General features: G+C 36.4%; 1 pseudogene; it reads left to right on the forward strand.

The window, feature by feature from the left end:
* The first annotated feature begins 3036 nt into the window (after positions 1–3036).
* Positions 3037–5680, forward strand: LOC100609653 (52 kDa repressor of the inhibitor of the protein kinase-like; annotated as a pseudogene).
* Positions 5681–6368: the final 688 nt, after the last annotated feature.

A 6368-nucleotide genomic window follows, 5' to 3' on the forward strand; every position in this document is an offset into this window, starting at 1 on the left:
AAAATCAACTAAAAATAAAGACTTAAATGTAAGACCTCAAACTGTAATACTTCTAGAAGAAAATGGGATAAATGCTCCTTGACATTGACCTGGGCAAAGATTCTTTTTTTTTTTTTTTTGTATGTAACCTCAAAAGCACAAGCAACAAAATCAAAAATAGATAAATGGAATTACAAATAGATAAATGGAATTACAAATGTTTGCAAAAGCAAAGTAAAAGCTTTTGCACAATAAGAAAACAATCAACAGAGTGAAGAGACAACCTATTGAATGTGAGAAAATATTTGCAATCCATACCTCTGATAAGGGGTTAAATATTCAAAACACTTAAGAAAATCAAACAACTCAATAGCAAGAACGCAAATAACCCAATTACAAAGTGGGTTATTTGATTTCCCTAAGGATTTGGCAAAAGACCTAAAAAAAAATTCTCAAATAAAGATATACAAATGGCCAAAAAGTACATGAAAAAATTGTTAGTATCACTAGTCATCAGGGAAATGCAAATCAAAACTACAATGAGATATTACCTCATACTGTTAGGATGGCTGTTATCAAAAAGACAAGAGATAAGTGTTAAGGAGGATATAGAGAAAGGGAACCCTTGTAACACCATTGGAGGGGATGTGAATTAGTACAGCCATATTGGAAAATAGTGGGGAGGTTCTTCAAAAAATTAAAAATAGAGCTATCATATGACTCAGCAATTCCACTTTTGGATATATCTAGAAAGGAAATGAAATCATGGTGCTGAAGAGGTATCTGCACGCCCACTTTCATTGCAGCATTGTTCACAGTAGCTAAGGCATGGAAAGACCTAAATGTCATGGGTGGATGGATGGATTAGGAAAATGTGGAAAATATACACAATTTTTAAGACTGAATAACATTCAGTCTTAAGAAAGAATGAAATTCTATCATTTGAAATAACATGGATAAAACTAGAGGAAATTGTGCTAAGTGAAATAATCCAGGCACAGAAAGAAAAGTACTGCATAATCTCATTTATATGTGGAATTTTTAAAAGTCAAATTTATAGAAGTAGAATGTATGATGGTAGTTACTAGAGGCTGCAGTGTGGAATAGAGAAGATGTTCAAAGGATACAAATTTTCAGTTAGACAAAACAAAAAGTTCAGTAGAGCTACTGTAAAACATGGTGACTATGGTTAAAAACAATGTATTGTATACTTAAAAATTGCTAAGATAGTAGATTTAAATGTTCTCACCACAAAAAAAAATGGCAAGTATGTAAAGTAATGGACAGATATGTTCATTAGTTTGATTTAGCCATTTTACTGTATATATATATCAAAACATCACATTGTACACTATACATGCAATTTTCTTCAATTAAAAATTAATTAAAAATAAAAAAATTAAAACCAAAATGACCCCGCAAACAAACATACAAACCAAAAAGAAATAGCTGAATTTCATATATAACCAGACCACAAACAAATTTTAAGTTTAAAACACCACAGCTAGGGTTTTGTTGGGTTTTGTTTAATAGCCAAGAGTCTAGGCCCCAAACTTACATTCCTGCTACTTAGCACAACATTTGAAATTCCACTAATAGAGATTCATTTGGAATGACAGCCAGGACAGGTTTGGAAGAAGTAAAAAACAAACTTGTAAAATTATTGTTGATCTGTATGGGATTTTTTTATCTCTTATTTTTGGACTGGTAGAGTGGTTAAAGGGGAAGAGATGTTTGTGGAATATAGCCTTCCTCATTTAGCAGTTTAAGCGAACTGGAGGCCAAGGATTAATATTCTCCAAGGAAGCAAATGCCAATATTTGGAGAGGGAAGTGGGAACAGGAAAAATCAAACTATTATCCTTCCTAGAAGATTTCTCAGGCATCCTGCAACAATTTCTGCTTGGCAGGCTGAAGCTAGATACTCTTAAACAGAAGACAACTTTGCATTTCACAATTAGAGATGAAAGCTTACCATACAAACAAAAGAACAAGCAGAGTTAACACAGAGGAAATGTGTTTTTTTTTCAAAGTATAAATGTATTTGAATCTTTCTCGGATTAACAAGGAGATTTAGAAATGTGCTTGCATTTGGCACTGAGAGTTATAGATGGGGGCAGAGGAGAAGAAAGAAAGAGGTTGCAGAGAATTTGTTTCACAAATTTATCTGTGCAGTTCCACTCATTTTTCTTGGTCAGTGATATATCCAAACTATGGCTGGAATGCATGTAAGTAGGACTGAAGCTGTTAAACTTAAAGCACCCTGCCAGAGAAACAAGTGGATATTCTTAACCATATTTAATCAATACAGAAAAGATATCTGATAGGATGATATAAGAAAAAAATCATAGACTTTTCAAGAAGATGAATGACGAATGGCTCTTGGAAATTACATTTCACCTATATGATGCTTTTCTCTTCTTGCCTATGAGAGTTAGAGAAATGTAATGTCTTTTTCTTTTGTTACCTAGTTCTCTATCTTCCACTGATCTTCCTTATGTCCATAAAGTCTGTACTCTTTACCTCATCTATGCCATACATATCACTTTCTTATACTAGGTCTTATTTAATACAAGTAACCTTTGTTCTTTGAATTTACTCAGTTCCTGGGTTTAGATAACTTGTTCCTGGGTTTAGATAACTTGTTTGGATAGTTGTGTTCACATGTTAAAGGATGCTGTGATATCTGAATATCTGAATTATTTGGTTCCCTTTAGATATGGGATAGTGAGAGGTTTGGATAATGATGAATTTTTCTGAAAACTTACTTGAATCTATGTGAAAATAGAAATAGAGTTCAACTAGTAATCATTAATTGTGGTTCTGGAGAATTCTTAGTCCTCTTGTCAGCAATTTGTCAATGCTCATAGTGTGTTTGCCATGTTATTGGTGGTATTGATGATTTCAAAACACTGAGCTTAGAGAGAAAACATATCCTACCTGAATAAATACTGGAATTTAAAAGGAGAAAAGCATGTGTAGCCTGCCCCTCCCTTTGTCACCAGCCAGACTTCTCTCTCCAGCCAGACAGGCCTGTAGGCTACTCTGAGGATGTGGGATGAGGGTCTGGGTCACCAGGCAAGCAGTGACAAGGCTGAACTTCAGCACTGCCCCCAACTGCAAGGGGAAGAGCAAGGAGTCTGACCTGACCTTCTTCAGGTTCTGGGGGTTGTGGCCAGATGCCAGGAGAGGGTGGAGAATTGTAGCAGAGCAGAGACTTAGAAAATAAAACACCTAATCAACTAAATAAACATTATAAATTATATGCCGAACACTTTGAGAACTCTATGATCTGTAGACCTTGTATTTATAGGGCAGTTCTTTGAGATAATGCAACATCCACACGATGTGCTCTTACCAATCATTTAGACAATCCACATAGTAGACATAGAAAATGAATAAAAGAGTTGAGTGAAGATGAAATCAGAACATGGAAACAGGAAAAAAAATGACCAAACTTCTCAACAGGAAAAGAAAATAATACAAAGAAACTAGTAACAGCAATGCTTAGAATCCCAAGTGCGGAAGAAGGAGATGAGGACATTTTATCTTTAACCCTTGAAGAGAAGCAAAACAAAGAATACCTAAAATTTCTGTTAGAAATTTGTATTCTTACAGGAAAGCAAAACGTACCTCTGTATAAACATGAAGCTGATTAAATCCCAGAAGGTCTCTTTACTCCTGATAACTTCTAAGAACTGGTGGAGTGGCTGATAAATTCTGTTGAAGAGGTCCTGAGAAAGCACTTTGAGACAACTGCAGTTAACACACTGTTCTGTTAAGAAACCTATCAGAAACAGATGCTAGAGATCTGTCACAGCTATATTCAGGAAGAAATGTTCAGGGAAGTAAGAGACTCGCTCTTCTTTCCCTTATCACTGTCAATAGAGAGGACATAGTGGGGGAAGAGCATCACCTGTGTTGGTGAGGTTTGTCCATGAATCTCATAACCTGAAAGAGGATGTTGTAGGCTTCCCACCTTAGGAAGCTGATGCACAAAGTTTGGCTTTAAAATTCCACACTGTGGCCACTGAGAAGTGGGGGCTACAAATGGAGTATTATTATGGGCAGGCTTCCATTCTGTCCACTGAATTTTCTTCCAAAATGAAAGTAGTCGCTTCTAGACTTTGAAAAACATATCCCCAAGGTATCTACAGAGGAGATATCTCTTCCTCTTCTTATGTCTTAAATATGTGGTTGGTAGAATCACTGACTGTTATGGGGAGTTTCTGTTGCATTGGGAACAATTGAAGTTTGTTCCTTTCTTTTTTTTTTTTTTTGAGATGGAGTCTCTCTCTGTCCCCCAGGCTGGAGTGCAGTGGCATAATCTCGGCTCACTGCAAGCTCCGCCTCCCGGGTTCAAGCCATTCTGCCTCAGCCTCCCCAGTAGCTGGGACTACAGGCACCCGCCACCACGCCTGGCTAATTTTTTTTGTATTTTTAGTAGAGACGGGGTTTCACCGTGTTAGCCAGGATGGTCTCGATCTCCTGACTTCGTGATCCCCCTCCTTGGCCTCCCAAAGTGTTGGATTACAGGCGTGAGCCACTGCGCCCAGCCTGTTCTTTTTTTCTATCAATCAATTACCACAACTGCTTTTAGAACATGAAAATGTTATTTTTTTTCTTTTCCTGAAGAGTGAAGAAAGGGGTAAAGAACTGAAGGAAATTTGCCATTCTCCATGGACAAGAGGGCAGGATGCTTTTGAAATTTTAGTGGACCTTGTGAAAGCACTTATTTTATGTTGGCATGGTACAAATAGTGACACAAATATCAGATGCAATAATCGTATAGCTGCCCAAGCATTTGTACCCTGAAGTACAGTAACAGATTTTGATTTAATTTTTACCATTGTTGTTCTTTAAAATGTCCTTTTTTTTTTTTTAAACAAGAGACTTTTGGAAAAATCTCTAGGGGCAAACCTCTGAGGTCTTGTCTGCAGCCAGTAGCTTGACTGCAATACTGCAGTCACTCAGTAACGTGACAGAAAAAATTGAAGTTTATAATGAGTTTTGGTTTGAGGAAGCCACAATATGACAATCCAACTTGATATTCAAATGAAATTCCCTGGGAAATTCCACAGAGCTCAGCAAGGTAACCTGAAATTCCAACTACCCTATGAGAGTTTTTATAAAGAAAACCCGTGTTCAACAGTGGAGCACATTATTCAGGAACTTAAAGACAGATTTTCAGAACAGCACCTCAAAGCTCTTAAGTGCTTATCTCTGGTACCCTCAGTCATAGGTCAGCTCAAATTTTACACATTAGAGGAACACTATACTGGCATGTATAGAAGTGACTTACCCCATCCCAATGTGCTCTCAGCCAAACTGCATTGTTGGGGAATCAAATGGAAAGACAGAGGGAAGAGTGTCGAGCTTCCATCCACCATTTATGAAACTCTCCACTTGACTAAATCAAGTTTTTTACTAATGTGTATGCATTGCTGAAGGTCCTGTGTATCCTTCCTGTGATAAAAGTTGAGAATTAGTGGTATGAAAATGGACAAAAGCATCTCAAAACATACTTGAGGAACCCTTTGACAGACCAAAGATCGAGTAACTTGGCTTTGCTTAACATAAATTTTGATCTAAAGCATGATCTGGATTTAATGGTGGACACATATATCAAACATTATCCAATTAAGTCAGAATTCCCCACAGATAATTCAGAAATCATTACAAATACTGAAAAGCTTCTTTAAACGGGCTTTATCTTACATTTGATATTTGGAAGAAAAGCTGTAAGTTGTATGCAGGTCACTCAATCACTGAATATCTCTGCTGATAGGCCTCCCATTGAATACATTAATTACTGATAATCTTACTATTTAAATGGCTCCTGCTTGAAATCTGATTCTTTGAGGACCTATTTTTTTCTTCCAGAAGCTAGCATTGAAAACACCCTGTTTTATGTCTGCATGATCTCTGCCACTGGCACTCTGGAATTGTTTTAGTTAAGTCATTTTGGGTATAACATTTATTATCACTTTGGATTTGGTTCTTGGATATTGAGTTATCAATTCTTTGAAGAAGTATATCTTGGGGAAGTGTGGGAATAAGGATTACATCTTATAATATGTTACAATAAACCTCATAATTGACCTTTGACTAATAAGAATTTCAGGTACGTTGTTAAAAATCTGTAATTGACAGTTAAAGAATTACCAGAGTGAGAAGCTTGTGAGATCAAGAAACAAGGATTTTAGTGCAGGTTTTATCTTTAGTAAATGAACTTAAGGGAACAAGTTACAGTTAAAGTTGAATGGAAAAGCCTGCCGTTGTTGTTCCACATTTGGTTGTTACTGTTTATATTTCTTTGTTGAACCTACATCTTCATATGCTTTTTAGCAGGTGTATGTAGAACACTTTCATTTATGGTCAAGGCAGAAT

The sequence above is a fragment of the Pan troglodytes genome, chromosome 5 (genome assembly GCF_028858775.2).
Source record: "Pan troglodytes isolate AG18354 chromosome 5, NHGRI_mPanTro3-v2.0_pri, whole genome shotgun sequence".
Classification (NCBI taxonomy): Eukaryota; Metazoa; Chordata; class Mammalia; order Primates; family Hominidae; genus Pan; species Pan troglodytes.